Source organism: Gadus morhua, chromosome 1 (genome assembly GCF_902167405.1).
Source record: "Gadus morhua chromosome 1, gadMor3.0, whole genome shotgun sequence".
Classification (NCBI taxonomy): Eukaryota; Metazoa; Chordata; class Actinopteri; order Gadiformes; family Gadidae; genus Gadus; species Gadus morhua.
In genome coordinates this window covers 17,982,672-17,994,876 of record NC_044048.1, presented here as the reverse complement: position 1 = coordinate 17,994,876, position 12,205 = coordinate 17,982,672, and the positions used below count along the sequence as shown (strand labels likewise).

Here is a 12,205-nt window from a genome sequence, read left to right as displayed (position 1 = left end):
AGGCATTTCTACAAGACAACTGAAAGCAGTTGCTTTATTCGTTTTTGGGCAAAACGTTTAAACTATCAGAAATGTGCCACCTGGGATCACCCTGTGGGCCCATTTCCAATATAGTGTAGCCAAGTTCAACCAAGTTTTGATTGTTCCACACTCAAATAACTAACACCAAGTTTAACCAAATTAGTGTTGTTTTTGAGCTCCCATATAAAAAATCCAAGAGCAGTGTGTAGAATTTAGTGGCATCAACGGACTTGGCAGAAATTGAATATAATATTCATCAATATGTTTTAAACAAAGTATAATCTAATGAAAAATGTTGCTTGCGTTATAATCACATAGAATGAGTCCTTTATATCTACTTAGGGACTGGGTCCTCGTCCACGGCGGCCGCCATGTTGCACAGACATGTTTCTACTATAGCAAAGAAGAGACAAACGGCTCTAAAGAAAACATGTTATTAAATGTCAGTGAACCCCCTGTTTCAGCTAATGTTTATAGTTAATAGTTAATAGGTTATTATGTACATCTGCCATTTCCTACATACATAGTGAACATAGTTACAGAGACAAAGATTCCCGATGGTGATTGGTTGAACTGATTCATCCACAGGTAAAGCCATCAAAAATCGACAGTGACTTTATTATTTTACTGACGTGGGAAAAAATCGCAACACACAATTGCCTTGATTGTAAAATAACCTTTAGTTGTAAACTATGACCTTAAAATTTGCAGTCGAAATAAGAAATGTATTAACCTACTTGCACATTACACAATACAGACCGTTGAAGGCCACCATAGTTGTTGGAAAGGGAGGGGTGGGGAATGGGTTATTCAATGGATTGCAATCTGGCACGTCGCAACTAGATGCCATAAAATGTAACATGCTGGACCTTTAATTGTGTAGTACTGCAGGGTTATGGCTTAAGGGTAATTGTCATTTAGCTTTAGACCATTGCAAATCAATGGATACTGCTGCAAGCAAAACTGTTTTTATAGTGGAAAACCAGAATTGAACTTTCCCCATTTCCAAAGTTCATTATTACCTTCGCAAAAGTTTATGTTCTCGCCGTGTCTGTGCGTGTTTCTGTGTCAGATCATCTGACACAGAAACACGGACAGACACGGCTACCCACCAAATGCCCAACTGACATCTGATGTCAGTTGGGCATTTGGTTGGTAGTTTTATGGGCAGAGTAAGAAGTGATGAATTTTTCAAGCCAATCAGACAAAAAAGGGTGATGGCATATCACAATTTATTTGCGTAACACCACCACAAGGTTCAGGATGATTGTTTGGGACCCCCGCCCACTTCCTCTTTTCGTGAATATACCTGACGGAGGGGGGCTTTGTGGGGTGTCATCAGACTCCCACAGGCTCCGTCCAAGCCAGGCCTCTCTCAAACTGATTCTTGGGCGTAGGTGTCTGCTCTACTGCCGCATTTTCTAGTGTTGAGGAGAGTTTGTCCACTGGCCACTTCCCCTGATACCGAGTTGACTTTACTAGAGCTTAAAAGATACTCAAGAGATACTCAACTTATTTCTGAAAATTATGTTTCAGAAATGCAAACATCTTTGATTTGTTTTAGATTTCAAAATGAAGACTTTCTCTCCGGCTGTTGGGCAGACCAGCCAAGTCACACTAAAGACGTAACCGACCGGCTAGCTCTCAGTCGGATACAGCTTCACGGACCGAGTCCTCTCCGCCCCACAGAGTCACACCCAAGCGGCTCACCTGCTGGTTACTTGAGTGGGCAGCCTCCGAGTCCCAACTGGAGATGATATTACATCCTGGTCGACAAGTCTCCTGTTAGACATGCATGTACATGCACACTCCTAACAAGGGCTGAGGAAGAGTACCAACGCCTCCACATAGGGCTGAACGATCTATCGTTTTCGACCGAAAATCGCGATCTCAAGCATTACGATTTTGGGATCGTCAAAGCTGCGGTTTTTTTTTTCGTTTTTTTTTTATTATTATTATTTTTTATTTTACAAAAGTGCAATTATTTTGATGCTGATGAGCCATTGAAGCAAGTTTACTTAAGAAAGAGGGCTCCCTTTTTATTTGACTTTTTTGGTTGTTGTTTCTTAGGTAGGCCTACTTGAATAAACAGTCTTGCATTTGAAATCTGTTGCCAGCAGTTTTCATTATTGCATTACCTTAATGGAATTCATTGGTTATATTAATTTATACTGAAACTTGATTTAAAGAAAATAAATCGTGGTTGAAATCGAAACCGCAATCTCTACCAGAAAAATCGCAATTTCAATTTTTTCTTAAAATCGTTCAGCCCTACCTCCACACTAAAAATACAGTAGTATATAATCTTATAGGAAACTACGAAACGTACACAGGTTGCGTTCCCGGGTTTTGGTTGTTAACACATGCATCTCGACACAGGTGTTGTAGAAAGAACTCCCCACAAAAGAACCACAATCTATTATTGTGTGCTAGAGAGCCACATTCTGGGCAGGTTGTTCCACTTAAAAACATCATTCTAATACCAACGCTCGTTTGATACTACTCATGTCTCTCGGGACGAACAAATGTACCGTCTATCGCCAAAAGAGAGCATAAAAAAGATGCAATAAAGGAAATGCAGCTACTACAAGGTGATTTTCTCAGCTGAAGGTGAAGTCGACAAGGAACCAATGTGACTACAGTGCTCAACTCTGCCTGCGAGATCCAAAACTAGCAAACGGATAAAGCCTGTGGTTCCTTCACTGGAATCAGAATGGGAGAATACAGCAGTTTGGAAACAGCAGATTGTCAGTAGGACAAAGATTCCTCAAAGCTCATGATGATGGTGGTGGCGAGCAGCCCTTAGTAGACTGCTAGGTACCATATATATTCAGCTTACTATTTATTACACATCGCCAACAAAGCCAAATGTGTAGATAAACCATGCAAAGCTAAATCTGCACACTCGGCATCAAAACTAAATGAGACGTAGTGCTCTGGCGCTAAATAACAACTGTGTTTGTGCGTGTGTATACGTGTAAAGCAGTGTGTATCTAGGTTCCTTTTCCCACACTACTATGCTCAGGAGGTATGGATAAACAAGCCTCCGTGACATCACAGCGCCGACACGCATGACCTCGGGTGTGTGGATGAGAGGGGGGGGGGGGGTTGGGGGGATGGGTGAGGCAGCCAATCAGACAGCACCGTTTGGAGCCGGCAGTCCAGCGCGGTAGGGTAAAGGAGAATGGGTGGGCGTGGCAGACCTTGGAGAGGAGAGAGATAGAGGGAGAGACGCTGCTGGTGGAGAGAGGAGCGAGTGGAGCTGAGTGTGTGTGTGTGTGTGTGTGTGAGGGGGGGAGGAGCTACGTGGATACGGTAGAAGGAGAGGTTGTGGGGAAGGCAGCAGAGGAGGAATGGTGAATTAAATGGAGGACGTGGTCACGTAACACGCGGGTTCAAAGAGAGTTGAAGCCGTCCGCTAGCGGTGCTGCAGCTGGTAACGTTTACCCCAGCGTTAACCAACACCACCCCATTGAATGTGTGCAAGTGTGGGTGCGTGTGAGCGAGTGTGTGCGTTGGTAAAGGGGCTCCTGAACACATAAACTTGTGGCTTTTTTTTTTTTCAATGGAAAATAGGTTAAAAAAACAGAACACCGCTTCACACACACACAAAAACACACACACACACACACACACACACACCGTTTTAACAAGCATCTATTACCTCAGTCAAGGGTGCAAGGAGAAACGTGAAACTGGCCCCCCTTAAAAATCTCCCACCTCCCTCCTCCAGGGACCCTCAACAAAGTGACAGCCAGTGTGCATTTCAACTCTCCTGCGCTTTCAAACAACCTCTCCCTCACCCACATACACACACGCGCACACTGACACACACACACACTGACACACACACACACTGACACCATTAGATGCACAAAGGTGATGTTCACTCATTGCTGATAAACGGTCGACGGCGGTGGGGACGTGGGCAGCAGATCCAACCCACTGAACTCTCCGTGCACCCTGGAGAAGGGCAGGCTGCGTGCACGTGCGTTACCCCCGAGTCTCAAACTCAGAACCAGGGGAACACGAGGGGGCCGGCCGGTGTAGGACGGTCGCCTGCAGACGAGCCCGCTCAGCGCCAGGTGGGGGCCCTCCTCACGTGCCTCTGACTCGGCCTCGCCTTCCACCAGCTCTCGTTCCAGCCGGTTTCTCTCCCTCACTACGGCACCGGCGCTGTGGCTGTGGCTCCTCCGTCTTTGGCTGAGAGTGTGCATGCGGTGTGTTTATGTGTGTGTGTGTGTGTGTGTGTGTGTGTGTGTGTGTGTGTGTGTGTGTGTGTGTGTGTGTGTGTGTGTGTGTGTGTGTGTGTGTGTGTGTGTTGTGTTGATTCAATGCTTGGGGGAGGAGAGGTGGGGCAGCCCACTGCTCTTCACAGAAGCAGGTAGGGAGGGGGGGAGAGGAAGGAGCAGGTAGGAGAGGGGGGGCTGGTGGAGGGCTCGAGAGGTAGAGAGAGAGAAAGAGAGGGAGGGAGGGAGAGAGGGCGCCAGTAAGGGGGAGGGGGAGGGAGATTGTGAGGGAGTAGAGAAGTAGAGGGAGAGAGGGAGAGAGAGAGCGAGAGAGGGAAATGGGTGGAGAGGGAGACAGTAATGGGGGTAGTGGATAGAGGGAGGTCGGGAGAGGGAAACGAAGTGTGGGGAGGAGGGAGGTTGGTGGAGATGTTTATGGAGGGTGTTGGGGGGGATGCAGAGTGTGAGACAGAGAAAGGGGTTGTGGGGAGTCGGACAGAGGAAAACATCTACAGAGAGGTGGAGAGGGAAAGGGAAGAGGTCGGTAGATAGGGGAGGGGTGGGGAGGGTCGAAGATGCTCCAGGTAGCCTCACAGCAATGCGCCATCAGAGAGGGGGAAAAAACACAAAGCCTATCTGTGCTCCTCTCTGCACCGCTCCTCCTCTCTGCACCGCTCCTCCTCTCTCCCCGTCTCTCCTCTCCTTCAGCCACTTCTACGACGCGCTCATCGGATCGCTCTCTTTCTCCCGCTCTTTCTCTCCCACTGACCAGCTAAATATTTTATCAGCTGGCAAAAGAACCAACACAGCCCAAGGCCGAGGCCCTTCTCCTGTTTGTTTCTTTATGAAGTGTTTGCGTGTGCGTGTCCGCGGCCCTGTGTCTGTGTGTTTTGGCATAAGAGACTATGGGTGGCCTATGAGGTCTTTTCTATATTGTTTATGGTTCTGTGTGTCTATGTTTATGTGTTGGGGCAACGTCGTGAGTTTTTTTACCACACACCGACAGCCCTTGAATTGGTCACGTTGACACTTTTAAGTTTTTGTTTTCTCTTTGTCTGTTTTTTTGCTCTCTCTCTCTCTCTCTCCCACTCTCTATCTCTCTCGCTCCCTCACTATTGCACACTCTCTCTCTCCCGCTCGCTCTCTCTTTCGCTCCCTCCCTCTCGCTTTTTCTCTGGCTCTGTCTATCGCTCCTCGTTCCATCCATGTGCATCGTATGTGGCGCGCTCCTCAGTTCAGAGCTGGATGAACGACCTTGAGCAGGCGCACAGGGCTGTGTTGCCATGGCAACGAAGCCTCGTGCAACCAGTAACAGCTGGATGCAACAGCACTCTCTGAATTTTAGCGGGAGTCGCCACGTTAATAAAACGACTCCCTCCTCCGCCTTCTTTTTCTCTCTCTCTCTCTCTCTCTCTCTCTCCCTCCCTCTCCCTCTCCCTCTCTCCCTCTCTCTCTCTCTCTCTCTCTCTCTCTCTCTCTCTCTCTCTCTCTCTCTCTCTCTCTCTCTCCCTACCTCCCTCCCTCCCTCCCTCCTTTCCTCCCCCTCCCTTTCTATAACACAGATGGACCTGTATTCACACAAAGGAAAATCTGGTTTGGTGTGAACAATATGTTTGATGTAAGTCTAGACATGCAATGAGGAAGAGGCAGTACGTCTAAATGTGAGCGTGCTCAGCGACGCTAGACGTCCACGCTGCCTGGGAGATGCATGTGTGCACATCTAAACACGTGCACTCATAAGCACATCCCAATCGGCTCACCTCAGAATAATTTAAGTGCAGACTTAACTTATTTAGCCGGAGTGCTCCGATTAAGACTTAGAAAGGATTAGGTCTTCGGCGCAAATTAATTATTTGTAATGAAAAAGGGTGACATGGGAGAAGATGAAGGCTTGGATAGACCAGAGAAGACGAAAACAGAGACAGAGAGCAGCAGCGAAAGAGAGTGGCAGTGAGAGAGAGAGACAGACACTGAGGCAGAGAGAGAGAGAAAGAGTGGCAGAGAAACATTTGATGATGAGCACTTGACATTCCTCTCACAGAAGAAACAGTGCTGGAAAAAACAAGGCAGCAGAGGACATGCGCTGCACTAAGGCTCCTGGGGGATCGAAGGCAGTAGAGAAGCCCAGAGTTTAAAGATCAACGCAGCACTGATTCTCACACACACGCAAACAAACACACTTATGCTTTTCAAATGACTCTCAGAGCTCTTTTAATGCCATCTGATTCTGAGCCATAAGGTGAACAGAGAGAATCTAATTGGTATACAAATAAATATAAGACACAATGAAACTCTTCACATATCTTGCAAAAATATAAACATTAACACTTTGTTTTGTTTCTATTCAATGTAGAAATAAGCCTCAAAACAGGATTCTAGCGGGATAGTATACCCAGGGCTAAAGAATAAGGAAGTGAAATGCACTGCCATGCAGCAAAAGTGGTTCACCATTCTCAGATTACAGTAGTAATTAGAAACAACTGCATAACTTGAACAAACTCAGTGATCAAAAGGTACACAGTCTATGTGTCCTTTTCTAGTTTAGTAGTCAATTTCAGGGTAAGTGAGTCAGTGAATGTAAAATGAGATGAAAATAATACATAAGGACGGCCTTGGTGAGAGAAACAAACTATTTTATTTGCCTAAAATACGATTTAAGGCAAATTTATCATGAACAATTATATGTTCCTATCATGGAGCAGCCTGATCTCACCCTCCCCTTATATCCATTCGTCTATCTATCCATCGATACATGTTCTCATCCATTCATCAATCGTCTGTGATTCTGAGCAAACCTGCCTCTCGCCGCGACCTCATTCTGGCCCTAAATAAACTATCCGCATGCACTTTAACTACCAGACACATACAGCATTGAACCACATTCATCTCCACCTTATCACACACACTCCACTGCTGACAGTAGACCACCAAAAATAGGTGAATGGAGACGGTTAGAAATTTGAATTTCTTGAGCGTTTGGTATGACAGTTCATCTTATTTAAAACACACTTTTTTGTTAAGCCAGCACACTTGAACAAAGAATATCTCTTGCTGAGACTACAGCTCAGTAGCAATAAAAAGCATGATCACATCCAAAGCAACAGCACAAGCACCAGAATCAGACAGTGTGTGTAGAGGCCAAGGTCTTTCAAGTTTCACAAAGGATTGAGAAAATAAACAGAAGACATAGTGCCTGTGCAGTATAGGTCTACTAGAAACAGCACCATATGCTAACACCATATGTCTCGCCTTTACTGTCCCCACTTGCTTTTAATTGTGGTTATATTTCCATGTTGGGACTCATGTAAATAGAGGATTTATTTGTAACTTAATTATTAATGTGCCATTCTTTTAAAGTTCTGTTGCTTTTCATTTTGATCAATTAAACTGAAAGATTAGATCTGCCCTGGTGCCCTCCTAGCCATTTCATTTGCCAGGCCTTTTAATTGTGGCCCACTAAGTTAAATTAAAAACAGCTCGAAATATAAAACTTGCATTTCCATTCCTACAAGGCAGATCACCTTCATCATCCAGCTGCACCAGTGAGAAGTAAAATAAATAAGCTTATGACTGTTCTACTAACATGCAGATTACCACATCTTGAGTAGGGAGAGGGACAAGCAATAGACAAAACGAGACAGGAAGAGTAGGTAAAACAATTTACGAAAATTTAAAACACAAAGATGCAAACAGGGAGAAGCTGAGGGTTTAAAATAAGAGTAGAGTATGTGACCTGAACAATCTGAAGCAACAAAACAAACAGGTGAGGCTTAATGAGTTGCACTTCAGAGGATAACAATGGAGGCAACAACAACAGACCAGGAAGGAAACAAAGACTACAAACCACCGGTAGGTATAATTCCCCCCCCACACACACACCACCACCAACGTACCCCAAGACAAGACACACATACTGGCACGCACACCTCACACACACACACACACACACACACACACACACACACACACACACACACACACACACACACACACACACACACACACACACACACACACACACACACACACACACACACAGGCTGGTGATTGAGGTTCTCTGTGGCTCTGGCTCATCAGGATAATCCCCAGCAAAAACCCACCCACCCCCCTGCCCCTGCCCCTGTCACCAGCCTCCATCGCTAACCTCTGTCCCTTCTTCCATTCAGCAAACATCATGCATCAATGTCAACCCCATCAGCTCCGTTCAGCCCCGCGACCGGGACGCGTTGCAGCGGATGTGCACCTCCCACCCTACCCCATTCATGTCCCCTGTTTGCCTTCAATTTGGAAGTCCTCTTGAGATATGTTGCATGTGATGGTGTGTGTGACGGGCACTGTGTCAAACTGCAGTTTAGACATAGACTGCACTGGAAGTCTGCAAGGAGGGGCGCTTAGGAACAAGGTGCCAGAGACGTCTCCGTACACTCCCCTCTACTTGGGCATCAGACAGCACAAAGCCGCCAACACACGGCTAAATTTAAACGTGACTTTTTTTTTTTTCATCATTAGCTCTGCCCCTGGATGGGGGTCGTACGCCGCGCGCAGACTACAGCCCAAAACTATATGATGGAAAACAAAAACAAAAATCCCATCTTAATGTTAAAACGTAAACAGAAAAATGGATATCTATTTGATGGTGTGACGATCCTAACGGGTTTTTTAAGAGGTTGTGTCACCATACTGCTTTTTACCGCGGCGGTTTATCTCCAGCCTTGTCCGCTGCGACCCGGGCTACTTTACTAGACAGCGTGGAGCGACCTCGTCCCGATAATCAGCCTTTTAGAGCGTAAAATGTCAGGTTTGTATAAAACTAATATCGGCGGAACAAAGTCAATACAGGCACTGCCACGACAGGCTGAACATAGGCTACACGTATGTCCACGGCCCCCCACAACCACCGCCACCACCACCGGCTCTCTGTGTTATAGTAGGCTGGTGGTCGTATAGCAGTCTGAAATGTAACGCTTAATGTGAACGACAGGACACAAGTCCTGTCGGTAGGCTATAAAATAGAAGCGTCTTTGGAGCACCGTATTCCGTAACGCACGTGTCTATATGTATGTATATGTGTATGTATGTGTGTGTGTGTGTGTGTGTGTGTGTGTGTGTGTGTGTGTGTGTGTGTGTGTGTGTGTGTGTGTGTGTGTGTGTGTGTGTGTGTGTGTGTGTGTGTGTGTGTGTGCACGCGCGCGCGTGCATAAGCGTGTGTCAACCAAAGTTGCCGATGATCTTTCGAAACACATTTCTGATATCAACTTAAAAGCTTCCCTGGGGCACCGAGTGCACAACTTCACAACCCGTAGTCATTTGTTATTTTGCAGAACGATAACAGATAGGCACAACCCCCGTATTTTCGCTAAAGTGGAAAAACGTACACAATCTTGGCTGTCATGTAAATGTCCCTGCACTGTACCACTGCCAATCCAGTGCAATGCCCAAGTCTGTGCGCCTCCGTCCCCATCCAGCCATGCAGAATTCACGTCAGCCAAAGAGTCCGCCTTGGTAAACTAGCGCAAGATAAAGAGCAATAAAAGAGTGACTTACCAAGTAGACTCGTGTTTCTGCCAGATAAATAATTTCTTCTTTACACCATTAACTCTCCGCCATCTTCAGTACTGTTTGTTTAAATGGGAAACACTCGCGAAGCGTTGGAGCCAGCTTGCAGTTGAGCGATTGGGTTGCTGGGTAAAGTAGTGAATTGTGGTAGAAGACTCCTGTGATAGATACTAGCGCCTCCCGGATATGGACTACAATTAGCCATCAGCGTACCGTGCGAGGGGGACGACCTATGGGGACGACTGTCTAACAGCATACAAACGGATGTCAGCGATGATATTATCCAGAAAGATGTCTCAGTGTTTATTTTTAGTTAACCAGACGAGGGCTCGAAAGCAGGCAGTAAGTTGTTTGCAAAGACCTGTATACGTTCAATTTTCGAAATGATTGTTATACACATTAGAGAGAGAACAATATTTTGTAATATAATGTGATGTACAATGCAACGGAATTAAAACTAGTGATGAATATATTGAATAAATTAGGCTATTGGAACTATCGCGCAAAATTGCAATAATTTCCTGTTTCAATTAATTCCGATTGAAACTGGAATTAGCCTAAAAGCAGGTGTTCCACATGTCAGAAATGAACTAGATATGTCATTTGGAGATAATTAGTTATTTAATAATCTATTAATATCTCTCTAACTCTTTCTCTCTTTCTGTATATTTCATAGGTTATTATATGAATGACTAATTTCGCTTTTCACATATTAATTACATATGTAAATAAATGTTGCAAATAAAATTAGAGTAACTATTTATTTTCCTTAATAAGTCTCTCTCTCTCTCTCTCTCTCTCTCTCTCTCTCTCTCTCTCTCTCTCTCTCTCTCTCTCTCTCTCTCTCTCTCTCTCTCTCTCTCTCTCTCTCTCTCTCCCTCCTCTCTAACCCCTTCAGAAGACTGTAAACTGTAAACGGCAGGGACCAGCCTCCTGCAGGCCACTTATTTCTTATAGATGAGTCCCATATGTGAGCTCCATATGTGAGCTGGCTCGACTGGTATGGAGGAACAACATCAGAAGGCTGATGGCCAATCGAGCGGAGCGTGGCGAAGATGTGCCCCCCTTCCCTTGCCAGGATTACACCAGGCAGAGAGTTTGCACCAAACCCTTCAGTTTGGTATTTCCATGCAGCTAAGTGCACAAAGAAAGTATATGTGAGTGAGAAAGAGGGAGTGAGAGAAAGACTAGACACCCCACAACCCAACCCAGCCATCAACCCTCACTTACACACACATACACACACACACACACACACACACACACACACACACACACACACACACACACACACACACACACACACACACACACACACACACACACACACACACACACACACATATAGAGCAAAAAAACACATGGGACCTCCTTGGTTTTATCAAATTGAGGTGGCAATTTAAAAAGGAGTGAAGGCAGCATAGGTGTTAGAGGAGATGCTGAGGATGTTTAGTGATGGCAGTTTTAGCAGAAGATGAACAAAGACGATGACAAGCAGAGAAGGACAAAGGGTGGTAATAAAACACGTTAGCTTTGATTTAAAACAAATGAGATGTGTTTCCGTGAGCTGCAGGAGAGAAAGGAGAACGACACGAAAGTGTGAGCTGTCGGTGGAAATGGAGTGAAATTGTTCCAAGGTAGAGTGAAAATAATTTAGGAAAAGTAAGAGGCAAACTGGACGAGAAATTTAACTAAGGAGTATGGTGTACATGAGGCAGAAAGAAGACCTTTAAAGACCTTTAAACATAACATTTGAAATGTATTCATTTAGCAAAATCTCTAGATTGTAATAACAAAAATAATTATTTTTTATTTTTTATATTTTTCAATTAGGCCGATGACAGAGAGAATTCTGACACTTATTAATAAGAAAATAAGACCAGATAACATGTATTTGCATAATCAATATGAGATTGTGGGATCTATCTCCTGGAAACAGAGAGGTCTGGTCTCCAAGCGGCTCCTTTCTCCAATATATAACCACACACACAGACACAACACACAGGCACACACACACACCCACACACACACACACACACACCCACACCCGCACACGCACCCGCGCACACACGCAGACGCAGACGCACACGCACACACACACACACACACACACACACACACACACACACACACACACACACGCATACACGGTGGCTTAGCACTATCAGTGTCTTGTCTGTCCTACTCCATTAAAATAATTGGACAGTGAAGAGAGAAAGTGAACAACGTGACAGCGAAGCAGAAGGTAATGGTGGAAAAGTGGCCACGGTGAAGAACAGGAAATAGAAGTTGCGGCGTGAAGCCTCGGCAGCATCAACGCAGCCACAACTCCAACCAATCAGAGAGCAGGATCCCTTTTAGGTTTTAACCGAATAACGGTTCCAATAGATCCAATCAAT

At 45.3% G+C, this 12,205-nt stretch overlaps 1 protein-coding gene across 5 annotated transcripts in view; it reads right to left on the bottom strand.

The window, feature by feature from the left end:
* LOC115545936 (nuclear receptor coactivator 3) overlaps nucleotides 1-9,992 on the bottom strand; it is a 64,294-nt gene extending 54,302 nt beyond the window's left edge. For 3 of the 5 annotated variants that reach the window (XM_030359459.1, XM_030359475.1, XM_030359466.1), the window contains exon 1: nucleotides 9,795-9,990. The gene's annotated coding sequence lies outside the window, so the exon portion shown is untranslated. Of the gene's footprint in view, nucleotides 1-9,794 lie in introns of all 5 variants that reach the window. The other 2 variants (XM_030359485.1, XM_030359457.1) reach the window with 2 other exon arrangements.
* Between the last annotated feature and the right edge of the window lie 2,213 nt (nucleotides 9,993-12,205).